At 55.7% G+C, this 19,556-nt stretch overlaps 1 protein-coding gene across 1 annotated transcript in view; it reads right to left on the minus strand.

Annotated features, from left to right (window-relative positions):
- TFEB (transcription factor EB) overlaps positions 1-18,226 on the minus strand; it is a 43,245-nt gene extending 25,019 nt beyond the window's left edge. The window contains exon 1 of the mRNA XM_015572228.1: positions 18,204-18,226. The gene's annotated coding sequence lies outside the window, so the exon portion shown is untranslated. The remainder of the gene's footprint in view (positions 1-18,203) is intronic.
- Positions 18,227-19,556: the final 1,330 nt, after the last annotated feature.

Below are 19,556 nucleotides of genomic sequence, written 5' to 3' on the forward strand. Positions count from 1 at the left end.
TGACTGATGCTGCAGGCATGGGCCAGCTCCCAGATGCCCCTGAGAGGGGTGTCAGACTGCAGGCCAAGGCACCGCGCGTACCCTCTGTGAGAAACTGGGTGTGAGGCCAGGGAGGAAGGGAGCACAGATCTCTGGTGGGTGGGGAGGAGGGAGAAGGCCTGCCACCCTCTACCTCGGGTTGTGGCCAAAATGCGGAGATGTGCTCCTTTGCGTGAATCACTTTCCATTCTCCTCAGAGCATGGGACATGGGGCAAGGGGGTAACTGCCCTCCCTCCCTCCCTCCCTCCCTCCCTCACCGGCCTGAGTCACCCCCCCACCCCACTCCACACCCAGTCACAGTGACTGTGACACAAACATGTGCCCCTCCGGCTGCCGCCCACATTCCCTGAAGGTCACACACGAAAGTCATAGTGCGGCCCCAGCCCAGTGGACACAGTTGGATGCCCACCCTTCCCCTCACACCCACAGACCTCCCCCTCCCCCACGGGGCCACAGCTCAGCCATTACATCCTGGGGGCCCCAAGGAGCAGTAGGCCACCTAATGCCCAGGACAGGGAGAGGACCTTCCCCGCCAGGCCCACCGAGCCGTGTGTGTGTGTGTGTGTGTGTGTGTGTGTGTGTGTGTGTGTGACACCTGCCCTGAGAACAGAGGCTCCTGATGCTGAGGCTACCCCCCTCATTTTAATGATGAACAAACTGGGGAAGAGTCTTGTTCATGTTTGTGAGCAAGGCTGAGCCCGGACCCAGGGCTGGGCTGGCTTAAGGCAGTCAAACAAAGCAGGGGACGGGGAAGGCAGGGTGAGGGGAAGATGGAAGAGGAAGGTGGAAGGTGCAGGGGAAGATCTGCCCCCATACCTGAGGGCTCCTGCTCTGGATGCTGTGCTGGTACCATATCATTCATTCATTTCAAACATTTCTTGAGCACCTACTATGTGCCAGCACTATAGATCTCTACTATGTGCCAGCACTATAGATCTCTAAGCCAAGCTCCCCCAGCTCCCTCTCCAGCCCCAACTCCCAGCTCCCTCTCCCGCCTCACATGGGAAAGGGAAACAGCAAAAAAGTCTCATGGACTTTCCGTGCGCACAGCGGTGATCCACACACATCGATGCTTTGTTTCCCACAATAACTCTGTGACCTACATCGTATCATCCCATAGGTAAAGAAACGGATATTCACAACAGTTAAGCGACTCGCCCAATCTGTAAAGGGCAAAGCCCACATTCCCACCTGTGTGCTCCTGCCCCCCACCCCCCTGCAGCCTTGCGGAACTCACCACCATGGATCCCTGGCTGGACCGGAACTCCTTCTGAGCCCTAGCCCAGGCCTCACCTCACTCAGAGAAAAGCCCAGGCCTCCCACCCAACTCACTCCAGCAGCACAGCACATACAGAGTTTCTCATTAGTAACAATACTAAAAATAATAAAAGTCCCACCACCTCCCTATTACATAGCACTTATGCTTTAGGTACTCCACATATTATCATTTACTTAATTCTCACAACACTATGCTCCCATTACTCCCATCCCCATCTCACAGATGAGGAACCTGAGGCACAGAGAGGTTGATGATTTGCCCAAGGTCACGCAGCTAAGAGGTAGCAAAGCCAGGATTCGACCCCTGGCAGGCTGGCCTGTGTCTGTTGCTCCTCCTTTGGTGGTGACTGTAACACCTGCCCCAGTATGGCCTGCCTCCCTCCTCTGAGGCCCCGCTGCAGGGGTCAGAGGCCAATGGGGAAAAGCCGACCTGATGAGCACCTCCAGCTCATGCTCTGCGGCCGGCCGCCGGTAACACTCCTTCCCCCCGCCCCCAGGAGCTGGAGCCAGAATGGTGAGGTGAGGAGAGCAAGCAATGTACAGGTACAAATGGGGTGCCCACTGCGTGCCCAGCTTCAAGTTGTGGCAGGTGCGGGAAGTACAAGTCTCTGTCCTTGCTCTCCTGCCAGGGGCTCCAGTCCCCCACAGAGCCCAAAGGGGTCGCCGCCACCCCCACCCCCTTGGGTACTGGCTGCACCAGATGTTGGCAACACTTAGAAACAGGGCTAAAAATAGATTCTACAATGAGTCAGTGCTAAGAATAAATCGGGCAAACAGCCCTCCTGGAGAGGACACGCTCCACCAGGGAGGTACTACCCCTCCCACCTCCTAGCCCAGCCTGGCCTTCCACTCGGAGCCCCCCACTGTCAGCAGAGGGTCTGGGCACCCCAACTGCCCTATAGACAGAGCATGGCCAGCTTCCTACCAGAGGGCGGGGGTCAGAGGTGCAGCAGCTGGAGAAGACACCTGCCCAGGCGGAGTGGACTGCAGCACTGAGACCAGGGTTTCCCGCCCAGCTCCCCTCACTCTCACCTGGGAAATTCCTCAGAGTCAGCCACACTGGCCCCCTTCACAGGTGACGGGGAGGCGGGGCCGGAGAGGGACAGCCAGATACGAAATGTGGGGCAGACACGAAAGGTGGGCCCGCATCAGAACCTAGTCAGAACCGTGCCAGGCCCCACAGCCTGGCGTCTCTCTGATTTCCCCCACCTTCTCTCTTCAGCCTCAGAAATGACAAGAATCGCTAGGCCCATCCGTAGGTGTCTGCACATGAACTGAACATTAATAGCACATTCCCGTATGGTGTCAAGTGAACCTCTCGATAGCTCCAGATGATAGACGAGAGGATGAGTCTCATTCCACAGCGGAAGAGCTGGGCTCAGAAAACGGGATTGCTTGCTAGGGCCCTGCCGCGGGACGAAGGCTTATTGCCGATCATCAGCCAGGAAAGGATCTTCAGGAGCCCATATGCTGGGCACGGCCCATCTCCCCAGCAATGCCAGGGGGGACCCGACCCCCTCTAAGGCTGCTGGGAGCCAGAGGCAGGGGCCAGAAAAGGGAGCGGTGCCTTCCGGAAGGAAACAGCACCACGTACATTTCTCTGAGGTGAACCGAGGCAGGAGGGGAAGGAGGGTGTCCTGAGCCAATCTCTGGCCGTGGATTCAAGGAGCCATGGGATCTAGGCCCAGCTCTGCTCAGGATCTAGGAAATCATTCCCCAGGCCTGTTTCTCCATCTGGACAATGGGGCTCTGAGCACCAGGCCTTTGAGAGGTCCCGGGTTATATCATGACCGTATACTGGGGGTAATTAGTGTAACAAAGGCTCTGCCAAGAGCCCAGCTGGTGTGGCTCAGTGGTTGAGTGTTGACCTATGAAGCAGGAAGTCATGGTTTAATTCCCTGTCAGGGCACATGGTTCAATCCCCAGTAGGGGGTGTGCCGGAGGCAACCAATCAATGATTCTCTCTCATTGATGTTTCTATCTCTCTCTCCCTCTTCCTTCTCCTCTGAAATCAATAAAAATATATTTTTTAATTTAAATAAAAAAATAAAAGACTCTGACAAGTCCCGCAGCATAGAAACACATTTTGGATGTTTTAAAAAAATATTTCTTATTAAATTTTTTTTAAGAGAGAGCAAGAGGTAGAGAGAGAGAGAGAGAAAGAGAGAGAGAGACATCAATAAACATCGATGGGCTACCTCCTATAAGGCCCCTACCAGGGAGGGAGCCTGCAACTTGGGCATGTGCCCTGACCAGGAACTGAACCGGCAACCTTTTTGGTGCCTAGGACAACATCCAACGAACTGAGCCACACTGTGTTTTTTTAACTCACACTCGGCCATACCTACTTGACCACCAAACCCTTCTACAGAATACATCTTGGGAAACCCCCAAGCAAATCTGGGGTCACCAACTCAAACGCCTGTGGGGGCCACAGGGAACGTGAAAGCTTGGAGCAGGCTCAAACAAGACGCATCAGGACCTTGCGGATAGCTCCAAGCCCTAAAAATGTCGGCAGCTCCTGGGGTCCGGAGAGCCTAGCACTTCTCTACTATGAGGGCCTCCCTCACAACCCGCCCAGGGTTTGAGTCCCATTTGATCGTCAACAATCCTATGCAGACGGGCAAAGAAGGGGCCAGTACCCTGTGGAGACTGGGACCCCAAGAGAACAGAAAACTGGCCCAGGGTCACACAGCAGTGACTGCAGGTAGGAGAGATGGTGAAGCAGGTCGCACTGACTGCGCCCTGACTGTGCACTGAGCACTTTACCTCTGTTACCCCACCACATGCTCCCAACAGCCCTTGGAGGAAGGCACTGCTGTCATCCCCACGTCACAGAACAATAAGCTGACAGCAAGATGCAGTCACTTTTCCGACGTCACGTGGCTAGTAAGTGGTACAGCCCAGATCTCCACCCTGGCAGCTCAAACCCAGAACTCGTGCCCTCAGCCCAGCTCTGCCACTCACTAGCAAGGTAGCCATGGGGGAGAACATAACCATCCCTGGCCTCGGTTTCCTAATCTATAAAACGGGATAATAAAAAGGCCTGTGTATGAGGTTACTGTGAAGATTAAATGTGCAAAGACACAAAGGTGCTCCGCACAGTGCCAGGCACACGGGAGGTGCTCAATTGTGTGACCATCAGTAAACGCCTCTGGGCTCAGGACTCCTCAAGCTAGAAGTGCCCACGGCTTCCTGGAAATCGGCCCCTGCCAATCAGTCCCAGGACACTGCCCCTCCAGCTGGCAACGTGGACCTCCACGCTGGGGCTCCTCAGATACGCCATGTAGGTGGGGACGCAGAAAGTTGGGGTTCCCAGACCTAGGCCAAACCTGGGTCTCATCCTCTGAGGCCCCTAACAGGCTACTTCCCCCACACAGCTGGGGATATCCCCAGCTCAGCCTGGGACACAGGCCTCTCCCCACCCTTGCCCCGCGGCCTCAGGTCACGGGGTGGGGAGCCTGGGGGCTCTCCAGCCAGACAGCTGATGTCCTCATGACCTTCCCCGGCCCTCCTAGCCTTAGCGATGACAGCAACCCAGCTGGCGCTCTTCACACTTCCCACAGCCAGCTCATCCATGTGAGGTCACAAGATGAGCAGCACACCCACGAGGCCGGCTGCTCAGGGGTCAGTAAGCCCACTCTACAGATCAAGAAACTGAGGCCTGCTTTGCCCTGGGTGGGGATCTAAGTAGTAGGAAGGCTTCTGTCTCCTGCACCAGGGCTCAGGGCTGAGCCAGGTCCCAGGCCAGACCCACCAGAGCCAGCTGGGGCAGCAGAGGGAAGGAGACGGTTCAAGATACTCCTGGGGCCATGGTGAGGGGAGGGAATGGTTATGCAGTGGGCCCAGGGTCTCACCCAGTCACTGAGGATCCTGCAAGTATTGGGGGCTGTGGGGGGGCTTTAGTAGCCCTGAGTCCTCCTCCTCCCCACTCCACCCCAGCCAGAGGAGATGGGCACAGCCCTTGCCCAGTACCCTGAGATGACCCCTGCCCACCCCTCTGTTCTAGCTAGCATGGGCGCCTCTGGCCAAGCCTGGCCCTGCAGCCCTCCACTGACAGGGAGCCCTGCCTCCTCCCAAGGTGGCTCTCTAGCTCCAGACCCAACGTTCACCCCAGGCATTGTCTCCTGTCACCGCCCCCATCTAATGCACGTCATCACCCAGAAAGCCCCCCAACCACCTCATCTTCTGCCTCTGCTGACCCCCGCAGGGCCGCTCACACCTTGCCAAGAACTGGGTTGGCCGCCCCGCCTGGCCCATGGCATGTGGCGCTGGGTCCTGCGCAGGAGGGAGATAATCTCTAAGGCACTGGCCCCAAATATTTTGATCATGACTCACAGGATAATATTTTTATTTGACCCCCATACACACACACACACACACACACACACACACACACAGCATGCATACACATGAAACATGAAACAAAAATGTTACGCAAAACCCTTAGCAATACTGTGCAATACACTGGGATGTTTTCTATTCTTTTTCATTAAAAATAATGTTCATTGAGACCAGATTACGGTCCCATCAGTAGCCCCAACCCACAGTTTAAATAACGACTCTCCAGGGATATGTGTGAGGCCCTAACTTGCCACCAGGCACATGGCAACAGGCGCCTGATAAAGACATCCAGTTGTGGACACGCACTCCAGGCCAGGCCTGCCCAAGCCTCTTCCTGCGGTGTCTCCTTTCATCTCCACCGCGACCGGGGGCGGGAGCGCTGCTCTGTCCCCCGTTTTACATGTGAGAAAACTGAGGCCCACGGTCACACAGTAAGTGGCCCAGGCAGAATTCAAAGCCAGGTCTGCCTGAATCTGGAACCACATTCATCCCCAGTACACACGGTCCGCCAGCTGGTCTCCGGCCCTCCTTAAGTCCACACACAGTGCAGGAAGCCTGCCCCAGGAAGCCGGCTCCTGCACGAAAAGCATTCCTAGAGCAGGGGGGAGAACCGTTTTCTTCATTTGGATATTCATAAAATCATTCGAGGGCCACACAGAATTATCAACTTAAGAATTAACCTGCTATACTTGGTCAAAATTAACTCGCCCCTAATGCCTTGGCAAGGCCAGACCAAATGGTTTTGCGGGCCTTATACAGCCGTGAGCTGCGCGTTCCCCACCCCTGCCCTATAGTAACTTCATTCTCTGTATTAGCTGATGACTTGATTGGAGATGGGCCAGAGCCCATGGGCTGTGAGGCCAGCCCTCACACCCCTCACAGCAGATGCTGCTCCTCCTCCATACCCACCTCCAGCTGAACACAGAGGAGCTGGGATGAGGGCGGGGGTCCACCTAAGGGCTAAGGACCATTCTGTTTTCCTTCTCATTGATATCATTGCCCTAGAGCAAGTCACTCAACCCCTTTGTGGTCTCATGTCCTCATCTATGACATGGGGGTGATAACAGCCCACCTTACACAGGGTGACTGTGAGGGAGGGGCTGACACAAGCCAAGCATTTGGCACACACCTGATGCGGAGTATGGCCTGGGAAATGTGAGCTCTTATTGTCATCCCCAGTTCTAACTCAAATTCCATCATCAAAACAATCACCGTGAGCATTATTCACAATGGCCAAGATACGGAAGCCACCCAGTGTCCACCCACAGGCCAGTGGATAAAAGAGCTGTGGGACACACACACAGTGGACTATCACTCAGCCGTAAAAAAGAATGAAATCTTACCATTGGTGACAGCATGGAGGGACCTAGAGCAGTGGTTCTCAACCTGTGGGTCGTGACCCCTTTGGCGGCGGAATGACCCTTTCGCAGGGGTCGCCTAAGACCATCCTGCATATCAGATATTTACATGACGATTCATAACAGTAGCAACATTACAGTTATGAGGTAGCAATGAAAATAACTTTATGGCTGGGTCACAACATGAGGAACTGTATTTAAAGGGCCAGAAGGCTGAGAACCACTGAGTCCTAGAGGGTATTATGCTAAGTGAAACAGCCAGTCAGAGAAAGACAAATGCCACTGATTTCACTTATATGTGGGATCGAATGAATAAAACAAAGGAAGAAACAAAACAGAAACGAACTCAGCTTTAGAGAACGGACTGAAGGTTGTCAGAGGGGAGAGTGGTTGGAGGACTGGGTGGACAACGCTAAGGGGTTGAGAAGTGCAAAGTGGTAGTTAGAGAGCAGTTACAGGGAGGTAAAGTGCAGCTTAGGGAGTACAGCCACCTGTATTGTAATAACGACATATGTGCCAGATGGGGACTGGAAATATTGGGGGGCCACTCTGTAAAGATGTGATTGTCTAAGCATTATGCTGTGCACCTGAAGCCAATAAAAAATAATACTGAATATAAACTGTAATAGAAAAATAAAATAAATAAATCATCGCCACGAACCCTGGGCAGGCTTTGTGCTGTTTGCACACAAACATGCTCATGTACCAGTAAAATGTTAACCTGTGCAGGGCGCTTCCTCCCAGTGCCAGGCACTGCGCATAGCATGGATTCACTCTTTTAATCTTCACAACGAACGCACATGGTGGGCGCTGTGAGTGTCATCTCTGTTTTACAGAAGAGGAAACTGAGGCTCCGAGAAGCTAAGTAACATTCCAGGGTCACGTGGCTGCGAAGTGGCAGGGCCAGGACGAGAACCCAGGCAGGCTGGCCCGGCGCACCCAGGCCCAGTGCTCCCAGTCCTACCCCCAACCTGATGTAAGAGGGTATTTCCTGTGGCCTGGCCAGCATGGCACTAAGCACATCATGCCCACTACCTTCTCTGAGCCCCAAAACAAGCCTGGGAAAGAGAGGGGGCAGGGAGAGCTCAGACGGCTCTCCAGCCAGACAGCTGGTGTCCTCAAGACCTTTCCCAGCTCTCCCAGCCTTACAGACAGCAATACCAACCCATCAGGGTTGCCCGGCTCCTCAGAGCGGGGCTGGCAGCCAGCAACTCTGACTCCTGATTTCACCTGGTTCCCACCCTCCCGGGCTCAGGGAAGCCCTGTCTTCTCTCCCCTGAACCTGGGCAGGGGCCCCTGCCATGGGCCACCTGCTTCCCCAGTCCTGACCCTGCTCAAAAGGTATCCCCATATCAGCACAGCCTGTGATCACCCCCACTCCCCCACCTCCCCAAAGACACAACACACAAACACCCATGCACCCTCATACCTGGGAGAGGGTGGCCCCTGGAAGGAGGCCCCCTGGACCGCTCAGCTCCTCGGGGAGCCCGAGCCCAGGGCCCTGGCCCTGCTCTGGTACCAGCCCCAGTTTCCTCATTTCCCCGGCGCTGTTTCTCACCCAGCCCCCTGCACCTCAGCCTCAGAGGAAGTTGCACAATCCCCTGGGAGCTGCACATGTGGCCAAGCATTACTCACAGCGCCCTCCCGGAAGGCCTCTCTCACCCACAAGTCTACCCAACACACAGGGACTCCCAGCTCCAATCTCACCCACCCGGGTCTCCAGGCATGGGCAGTGCCCCTGCCCCTCCCAGCCTGAGCCTGTGACAGCCACTCCCACCCACACAGGACTCACAGGCCCCGGCCACCTGCCCTGCTCCAAGACGGGGAGACACACCCCTGCACCAAGATGGGGAGACACACCCCTGCACCAAGATGGGGAGACACACCCCTGGTCAGGGCGGCTCAGTGGTTGGAGCGTTGTCCTGTGCACCCAAGGGTCACGGTTGGATTCCTGGTCGGGGCTGCCAGTCACTGAGCTGTTATCAGTCATTCCCACCTCAGGCTGCCTGGGTTTCTAGGCCCTTTTGTGAGAGGATGTTTCAGGAAGAGATGGCGCAGTAGTGGGGCGACTGGGCAGGCCCCGGCCCGGAGAAGGCAGGAGAGGGCACTACGGTGAGGTGAACCCCAGGACGGGAGGTCAGAGAGACCCAAGCTCTGACCCAACCCTGGGCCCCGCCTTGGAGTAGCAAATGCTCGAAGGGCACGGGAGGGTGAGGAGGAGCCCGCCCAGGGTGTGCTCCCACCACCTCCCCTCCAGTGGGGCCTCAGATAAGGAGGATGATAAGCACCTCTTATCTTTATCACCCACTCAGCCTTGGACTCCCACCCAGCCCAGGACAGTCAGAGATGGTTTTGCCTGGGCCCCAGGGCTCCCCAGAGCGCCCCTTATTTCTGCAGCCCTCATCAAAAGGCTGGGGCCTCGGGGCAGTTCCTCCACAGCCCTTTGCGGCCTAGAGTAGCAGGAACCAGGATGGAGGCTCGCTGCGGTCACCTGACGCCTCCAGCTCCGTGGACAGGGAGCACAGTCAAGGGCGCGGGGTGGGGCTAGAGAGCCCTCCCCCTGGAAACAAGGGCTGCAGGCCCCTTCACAGGGATGCTTCCCCACATGCCAGCACAGCCACCCTCTCCTCAGTCCTGCCAACAGCCCCTCGAAGGGCAGAGGGCAGCAACCCTTGCCACTCTTGTCCCCAGAGGAGGAGGCGGAGGCTCAGAGCCTTCAGTGCAGCGAGTTCGTGACAAACTGTCTCCTGGCTCTTTTCCCAGATCAGTTTCTCAATCTCCACACGACTGACACTTAGGACCAGATAATTCTTTTTTTAAAATATATTTTTACTGATTCAGAGAGGAAGGGAGAGGGAGAGAGAGAGAAACATCCATGATGAGAGAGAATCATTGATCAGCTGCCTCCTACACGCCCCACACTGGGGATGGAGCCAGCAACCCGGGCAAGTGCCCTGACCAGGAATTGAACTGTGACCTCCTGGTTCGTAGGTCATCGCTCAACACACTGAGCCATCTCGGCCCGGCCAGATGATTCTTTGTTGGGGGTTGTCCTTATCATTTTAGGACATTTAACAGCATCCCCGGCCTCTCACTAGATTCCAGTAGCTTTCTCTTGAGTCATGACAACCAAAAATGTCAACAAACATTGCTAAATGTCCCCAGGGAGGCAAGGTCTGCCTTGGTTGAGAACTACTGCCCTAGAAGGCCCCGAAAGACAAGCACCTGCCAATTCGAAATCGAGGGATAGCTGCTGGGGCAGAGGCTCCCTCCTGGTCTGCCAGGTGAACCGGCGGGAGGTCTGCAAGTGCTGCTGGGTGCTCGGTGGACTCAGCACCCTCTGGGCAGAGGCTGCCCCACTGGCAGGCACTGCCACTTGGGGGGTCTCCTCCCAAGATCACCCTCCCACCCTTCACTTAGAAATCGGCCCCCTCCCTGGCTTTCAATATTGTAATTGTCTTTAGACTATTTTGATATGTAGTCCTCTGCGTAAAAATGTTGGAGCAGCACCAATATATGCTTCTCTTCTTATAAACTGCTTATAAATACCAATGCATGGGTATATCCTGTATGTCAGCAGACATACACAGAAATGGTTCTATGAAAAAGGAGAGCAGGGAGCCTGGCCGGGGTGGCTCTGTTGGTTGACTGTTGGCCCTGCACCAAAATGTCGCTGGTTCCATTCCTGATCAGGGCACGTGCCCGGGTTGTGGGCGCAATCCCTGGTCGGGTGCCTGCAGGAGGCAGCCAATCTGTGTTTCTCGCTCACACTGATGTTTCTCTCTCTCCCTTCCTCTCAAAAATCAATAAAAACGTATTTCGTTAAAAAAGAAGAAAAGGGAAATGTAAGTTACACCCATGTTAAGGCGCTGCTACACACTCACCAGCATGACAGACATTACATAGGCTGCCAGTAGCCACTGTTGGCGTGGATACAGAGCCACAGAAAGCCTTGGGCAGTGTGCACAGTCACTTCACACGACAGATACCAAGCGCAAGGATGCACGGCACAGCCTGTGCCCTGTGATTTCCCTCTGGCCCATCTGTACTCTGGGAAATGCAGGCACCAACACACCAGGAAGCAGGTAAAAGTGCCCTGACAGCATCTCCCATAGTAGCCAACAAAGGAGAGCAACCCCAATGCCCACCAGCAGGAGATGGAGATACGCATGGTAGCAAGTTCATTCAGAGGAATGCTAGACAGCGATGAAAATGAACTCACCACAGGTACACACAACATGGGTGAGCCTCACAAATGGACCACTGAGCTGAAAACATGACATCAAAGAACATGTCCAGTGTCGTTCCAGCTGCTTTAAATTCAAAATGAGGCAAAACTAAACTCTGTTGCTAAAGGGTACAGACAGTGGTTAGGTGATAAAGAGAAGTGATTATTAGGGAGTCAGAATAATGGTACCCTCCTGTCGGGAGGCGAAGGCGGGGGGAGGCTATGACCGAGGTGGGCACACAAACTGGTGGAGGTTAGCTGGATGCTCACTTTTATAGTTATTATAGATAGTATATGTTAAAGCTCTTTTCACCGGGTGTGATCTATTCCACAATAAAAAGGGGGAGAAAGGAGTAAGATAGAAATAGAAATGGAAGTAGCCTTTTCTTCTCACACCTGGCTGTGAGAACCGCTGTAACTAGGCCAAGCACACTAGACGAGAACCTGCAGTCAGGCCCAGGTCTGGAGGATGCAGTGACACCCAGGGCAGTCTGTGTGGGGCTCTCCCGCTGCCCCTCAGCCCTAGGTGCTGGGCACGGCAACCCCTTTCATCTCCCACCCTCCCCAGGGCATTCCAGCCACACACGCCCCTAGCTAACCAAGGGCAGGGAGCTGCCTCAGACTGGGCACCTCCCACCCCTCACCCTGCCTTGGACCATTCCTCCGGCCCCTCAGAGACTCCCCTGTGCAGGCACAGAAGGAGCAAGGTGAGCCTCAGACACCCTCTGAACACACCAAAGAAAGGGGCAGAAAAGAGAAATGAAGAATATGGAGAGAGGCGGGCAGAGAGCAGGAAAGACCCGTGTTCCAGATGCGGTGGAACTGGATGGAGGGTCAGAGGGATGGGGGGAGGAAAGGCGAGAAGGCGCTGAGGCGGGGAATACGTCGGTGCAGTGCCCCTGGGTCCAGGCCCAAGCCTGGAGCTCCAAAGAGGCCTGAGCTGTTGGGCACAATGTAGGCCCCATCCCCCAGGGCCCAGGGCGTCCGAGTGGCAGGTGGACAGCACAGGGGCCTCCCTGCGGCCCCCCTCATACTCAGCCGCCTCTGGCCCTCCTGGAAGAAGGGTCTGTCCAGGGGGAAGCACCGCGCCTGCAGAGGGACCAGGTGAGAGGGCCCGGGAGGCAGAGCTGCCCAGAGGGCAGGAAGGTCACTGTGCTGGCACAACCCTCTGGTAAAAACTCCCCAGGCCCAGGAAGAATGCTCTTTAGAGAGAAGGGTCGGGCGTGGACGCGTGGACATTGACTCAGGACGTCATTCCGTCCTCTCTTACGTCTCTCTGCCTGTCTCCCTAGCTACGGACATTCCCGCTAGCTGTCCGCTTCGAGGCGAGCCATGCCCTGTGCCCATCCCCTGCTGGGCCAGCCCAGGCAGTGCTCGGTTCACCCCTGCTCACCCCAAAGGTGACCAAGGCCATGGGGTGCTGGAGTGGCGCCCACACTCCCTGGGCCTCGGTCTCCTCTAGACAACGCGAGGGCAGCACTGGCTGGCCTCTGAGGCCCCGGGCCCTGCAGCCCCATCCGCCCGCAGCAAAACCGGCCGATGCCACACTGGCAGGGGCAGCTGCGAGCGCACCTGGCTAGAGCCAGGAGGGGGACACGACGCAGCAGGGGGTGGACAGTATGTGTCACTTGGCACCCCTCAGGGACAGTGGGGGGCTGGGGCAGGTGTTTTCCCAAACCAATTATAAACACGGCAGAGGACAGGCTGTGACTTCCCTTGGCAAACAGGAGAAAACAAACCGAGCTCCACCCCACAGCCCCACTGGTAGAACTGGGGTGTTGGGGGGGGCACACCCTGTACAGGGAGAGACAGACTGACCCCCACCAGAGCCGGGCTGGACCCGGACCACAGCCGGTGAGGCTGGGAGCTGCTCCTGGTCGAGCTGTGCAGCCCGAGTCTTGACGGTGAAGCTGATACCCAGCCCGCGTGCAGGGCAGAGGCCAGGGGTACAGCCTCTGCTGTGTCCTCGCTTCTGGGCACACAGCGGGGGCTCAAAGCATGCTCCCTCCCCTCCCTCCACAAAGACTACTGAGCACGCACTACGTGCCTCGCTCTCCTCTGGGCACTGGGACTATGGCACCGAACAGAACAGCCAGCGCCTGTGCTCACGCCAAGCTCATCCGGCCTCGCCCTGCAGAGCTAAGAGGCTGGCCCCCACCTCTCCTCCCCCAGGCTGTGTTCCAGCTCTCCAGCTTCTAAGGAAGACTCGACCCCAGCAGCCCAGGGCGGGCCTGAGTCACCGACTATCTGTTGTCCTAGACACCTAGGACCCCTAGAACAGCGGTTCTCAACTTGTGGGTCGCGATCCATTTGGGGGTCGAACGACCCTTTCACAGGGGTCGCCTAAGACCATCGGAAAACACTTATATAATTACATATTGTTTTTGTGTTTAATCACTATGCTTTAATTATGTTCAATTTGTAACAATGAAAATACATCCTGCATATCAGATATTTACATTACAATTCATAACAGAAGCAAAATTACAGTTATGAAGTAGCAACGAAAATAATGTTATGGTTGGGGGTCACCACCACATGAGGAACTGTATTAAAGGGTCGCGGCATTAGGAAGGTTGAGAACCACTGCCCTAGAAGGTGATGGAGACACCCTACTTCGAGCACTGACCGCCCCCCTTCCCCCCTCATGCTCCCGCCCTCCCAACATCTCCAGTCCGGGTGAGGAAAGGAGAAGGGAAGAGCTGCTTTTTGTGCACTTTAGCATTTTTATTATTAACAAGGCATACAAGGCAGTGATCCAACACTTGCCCTCCACGGGGTAGGAAAGTGAAATAATGTGGCGGGTCTTTCTACAGTCTCAACGAAGTGGGGGGCTCGGACACCTCCCCCTGGTCCAGTAATGCTGCTCTGGCTCCAGGCACTTCTGCAGGAGCTGCAGAGCCGTCCCATGTTCTGATGGCTCTCAGAGCTAGTGCATCCTTCGCTGTCCACCTCCTCCCGCCTGGACCAAACAGCAGGCATTTCCTGAGCACGTGTCCCAGAGGAGGCTGCCAAGAACACGAGGCTGGCCAGTGGTCAGTGCAACAGGAGGCAGGGCCACAGAGCCAGACTGGGGAAGGGAGGCCCAATGATACGAGGACTCGGAGGTCCATGAGGAAACTCAGAGTGGTCCCTGCCCCTGGGGACCTGGCATCAAAAAGGAGACGGGCCTGAGAGGCCCCAAGCCACCAGAGGCCCAGGAGACAGCTCTTGCCTGGGTAGCTGCAAAGCTGTAGGTTCTGAAATGTGGTCTGGGGACCAGTGGCATCAGCATCCCCTGAGGACTTGTCAGAAATGCAAACCCCAGACTATGAATTCCAGGCCTGCTCATCAGAAACCCTGGTGTGGGGCCCAGCAAGTTGTGTTCTAACAACTCCTCCAGGTGGTTCTGATGCCCATTCAAAGGTGAGAACCACTGTCTCAGAGAAAGGGCATCAGAATCGTTTGCAGGATTTAAAAAAATATATATTCATGCCTCCCCCAAGACTCGGAAGCAATGGTATTTTTTTTAAAATATCTTTATTGCCGAAACCGGTTTGGCTCAGTGGATAGAGCATCGGCCTGTGGACTGAAGGGTCCCTAGTTCGGGTCCAGTCAGGGGCATGTACCTGGGTTGCAGGCACATCCCCAGTAGATGTGCAGGAGGCAGCTGATCGATGTTTCTCTCTCATCGATGTTTCTAACTCTCTATCTCTCTCCCTTCCTCTCTGTAAAAAGCCAATAAAATATATTTTTTTAAAAATATCTTCATTGATTTCAGAGAGGAAGGGAGAAGGGAGAGACAGAAACATCAATGATGAGAGAGAATCACTGATTGGCTGCCTCCTGCATGTCCCTTACTGGGGATCAAGCCCACACAACCTGGGCATGTGCCCTTGACCAGAATTGAACCTGAGACCCTTCAGTCCACTGTGCCAAACAAGGTAGGGCAGCAATGGTATCTTTTAAGAGCTCCTAGGTGATCATAATAGCCAGCCAGGGCCCACGTCAGATAGCACAGTCCCCTGGGTCTCCTGGGAAGGTGTGCCTTGATGGGCAGGATTTAGAGAGGGAGGGAGCAGGAGACAGGGTGCCAGGAGAGGGCACTGGCATGAACAAGGGCTGAGTGAAGGACCAGGGGTTTCTGGAGAGTCGGTTGGGATTCCTAGATTAGCCTCCTGGCATCACATTTACTCTGGGACCTCTGCTATGGGTCAGAGCCAACAGGAGGCCTGCCCCGGAGGAAGCTGGACGGGGAGGGGGGGGGGGCAGACCCCATTTCTCCTTCTCCTTCTGCCCACACTGAAGAGCCAGGAGAAAAGACTGGTAATGGCTCTGCCTCTTGCCTCCGCCCCCTGAGCCGCCCTCTGCCCTCACCCACTGCCTCGCCACCCCCAGCAGAGCACTTGCTATGGGCATGGCAAGTCCCACATCCTGCTCCATCGCTGGGATTGTAGCTCCACCTCCGGTGACATTGCAGCCGGGGGGACCTGTGTCTCTGGTGCAGAGTGGAGAAGGGGCAGGCAGGCAGCAGGAGCACAGGGGAGAGCCACGGGTCAGGAGTGGAAGTAAGCGACCAGGCCAGATGCCACTCAAGGAATCCCAAGGGACAGGCAGGACGGGGATGGTGGAGATGTTGCAGTCACTGCCAAGTCCCCTAGGCCAGTGGTCGGCAAACTGCGGCTCTCGGCAAACTGCGGCTCGAGAGCTACATGCGGCTCTTTGGCCCCTTGAGTGTAGCTCTTCCACAAAATACCGACTTCTGTGCATGGGCCACGAAGTTTCAATTGTACTGTACGTGTGCGCCCGCACGTGGTATTTTGTGGAAGAGCCACACTCAAGGGGCCGAAGAGCCGCATGTGGCTCGCGAGCCACGGTTGGCCGACCGCGGCCCTAGGCTATCCTGTTGAATGGGAGACCAGGCTGGGTGGGGCGGTACAGGAATGGTGGAGACTGTGGCCATGGAGGCTGCAAAGCAGTGTCAGGTATTCATTTGCAGATGTTAAGCACACAAGGGACTACTTGCAGCCAGGTCTTGTTTCTTAGAGCTCGCTATGCCTCTCTGTCCTCACTTGGAAATGAGGACGGAAGGAAGGAAGGAAGGAAGGGAGGGAGAGGGAGGGAGGGAGGGAGGAGGGAGGGAGGGGGGAGTTATAAGAGATAATGGTAATAACTAACATTTTGTTGTTGTTCCTGTTAACCCCCAACAGAGGATATTTTTCCCATTAATTTTTAGAGAGTGGAAGAGAGGAAAGGAAGGGAGGAGAGAAACATCGACGTGAGAGAAACACATCCATCAGCTGTCTCCCACACATGCCCCAATCGGGGCTGGGGATCACTCCTGCAACCCAAGTATGTATCCTTGACCAGAAATCGAACCTGCAACCCTTCCGTCCAAGGGCCAACGCTCTAACCACTGGGCAACCCCGGCCAGGGCGATCAGAGCCAACGTTTTTTGAGCATGGCACTATTCTGACTTCTACACATGCAGCGAGCATGAACACAGCCCTCACTACGGCACATTAGGTCGGAGCTACTGTAACCCTCGCTGCTGAGGTGAGGAAATGGAAGCACAGTGCGGTTAAGCAGCTGGCCCAGGGCCACACAGCTAGGAAGTGGCAGAACTGGATTCCAAGCCAGGAAGCCTGGCCCCAGAGCCGTGCTCTCAACGACCCCCCGCCCAGGTTACACTTAGCCCAGTGCTCGTTACATGGGAGCTATGGCTCCGTCCCAAGCAAAGCTGGCTGGTCGCTCTACCAGGCCGGCCTCTGGTGAGTGGATGCCGCAGTTCCCCTCGTCCCTCTTTCTGAGCCTCTCCTGTTCTGGTGCCTCTGCCGGGGGCCTGCAGGAGGTTCGCGTTAGAGGGGACCCCACAGGTGGTTTAGGGCAGTGATGGCGAACCTATGACACCTCTGACACGCGAACTCATTTTTTTGGTTGATTTTTCTTTGTTAAATGGCATTTAGATATATAAAATAAATATCAAAAATATGTCTTTGTTTTACTATGGTCGCAAATATCAAAAAATTTCTATATGTGACACGGCACCAGAGTTAAGTTAGGGTTTTCAAAATGCTGACACGCCGAGCTCAAAAGGTTCGCCATCACCGGTTTAGGTTCACAGATATGGAACCGAGACGGGGAGGAGCGGGCCTGCCCAGCCCCACCGCCTGTCGGAGGGAGGCTCGCTCCCCGTGCTCACAACTCTCGCTGCTGTCCCATTCCCACCCAACAGTCCCCACAGCCCTTTCTCCCATCTGACCAAGCAGGTGCCCGCGGAGCTCAGGCTTCACTGTACGGAGACGTCTGCTACGCCTGTGGTTTCCAAGGAGACCCAGGAAGCCTGTGTGAACTCAGGCGAGTCAAGAAGGTTCTCGGCCGGGTCCTTTGATCACCTGTGACAGCAGCTTGGAGAAGCGGCCAAGAGGCAGGTGTGGTCCTGGGGCAGGGGCCTCATCAAGTTCCCGCTCATGCTCAGAGTGGGAAACCTGGATGGAAAAAGAAGGTTCCAGACCACCTCAGACCACCTTCGGTTCCCACCTCTTAAGAGAGAATGCCAGGAAACCCCGAAGTGGTCTTTAGGGGTTGGTAACCTGGGTTCTGGAGTCATTTGGGCCTTGGTTAGAATCCCTCCTACTTCTAGGCTGCGTAACTTCAGGCAACTTCCCTAGCTTTCCTGAGTCAGTATAATGAAAATCATAATTCCTACTTCATTCTAACGAATAAATACACAATAAATGTTGGCAACTATTGTTGACAACTAAGTTTTATTATAATAAAAACTTAGTCCTGTTATAGCATAAAGAAAATGGATGAAGAGTCTATTAATATAATCTTGTGTTACTATTAATCTCGCAGACATGCATTGCACAATTCCTCTATACACACATACTTAGACACCTGTACTTCATAATCACACACAAACCCCCATCAATTACACTGCATCCTGGCGCCCAGAGCAACACCACGGACTCACCATGTACCAGGCACAGCTCCTCTTGAATCCTCACAACAGCCCATGAGGCGTGTGCATTTTTATCTCTTTTCAGGTGAGGACACACACATTACACACATTACCACTGCATCCTGGGATACGGACACTTCTCAGCTCCATTTCCACGGGCATCTCCAGGGCAGCCCCAGGCTGGGCCCCAAGTGCTGACTGCCCTGGTCCACAGGACAAAGGCCCAACCCGGCTTTCATGCCGCTGTGGTTGGGGAAACCCCAGCAGAAACCAAGCTGACTTTGAAAAGGAAGAGACAGAAGCCGGGGTGGCTGGGCCACTCCCTGTGGGGGCAGGTGCTAAGTAACTCTATAAACTCTGGCTAATGGTACAATTACAGCCATAAACAGAGCTCCAGGAGGGATCAGGGCCAGAAGCCAGACCCTCAAAGGGCAGCCAGGCCTGAGGGGTGAAGGCCCCACCTACCTCCTTCCCAGCAGAGAGGCTGAAAGGGGGTCCCGACTGGCAATGGGGATGGGCTCTGGGCATCTCCACTATTCCAGGACCCTACAGGGGCGCCTGCCAGCCCTGGCCCAGCCCCTGCCCCTCTGTGTCACCGGCCATCAGCCCTCAGAAGCCCAGCTGGCTCTCTCCGGATTCAGTGCTCACCTGAGGAGATGTTCCCTGCCCCAAACCCTGCACCCCTTCCATGGGACCCCGCACCAGGAGACCTGGGTCCCCATTTGGCTGCACCTCACTGAGCTAAGACAAGAGAGCACTGCCGCTGCAACAGGCCTTGCACACTGTGAGCGGGAACAGTCACTGCAAACAGCCCTTCATTGCTCTCTGGCTCCACTCCTGTCCCAGGAGCCGGGAGGCCGGCAGAAAGAAAGGGGCCAAGTCAAATGCTGTTTTTCCCACAGCCGGGAAACTGAGGCACAGACAGGCAGACCACCCGGCCTTCCCCTTCCAGTGCCTCTACAACGCCTTTAATGATCGCTGCAGTCTCTTCCCCAGACTGTGGTCTCCCTGCGGGCAGGCGAGGAGCCGGCTCCCGCGTGGCACAGACAAGGCCTCCGGGGAACAGGCCAAGGAGCCAGGAGCTGCCTTCTGATGGCGCACAGGCCTGGCCGCCCTAGAGGAGACTGGGTGGCATCTTGGCCAGGGCAAGGGCCTGAGTCCACAGCCCAGGGATGCCATGGGGGCCTGCGCCAGCCTTGACCTCCCCCCCCAACTAGGCACCCCTCACTGAGGAGCGGGGATTTGGGGGGGGGGATGCAGGTTGGGCAGTAATTAACCGCGCTTCCCCCGCGAACCAGCGCGGAGCCAAAGCGCTGCGCCCGCCTTTAGTCCAGCTACTGCCGCGCAGAACCGACAGGCGGGAAG

Source organism: Myotis davidii, unplaced genomic scaffold (assembly GCF_000327345.1).
Source record: "Myotis davidii unplaced genomic scaffold, ASM32734v1 scaffold167, whole genome shotgun sequence".
NCBI lineage: Eukaryota > Metazoa > Chordata > Mammalia > Chiroptera > Vespertilionidae > Myotis > Myotis davidii.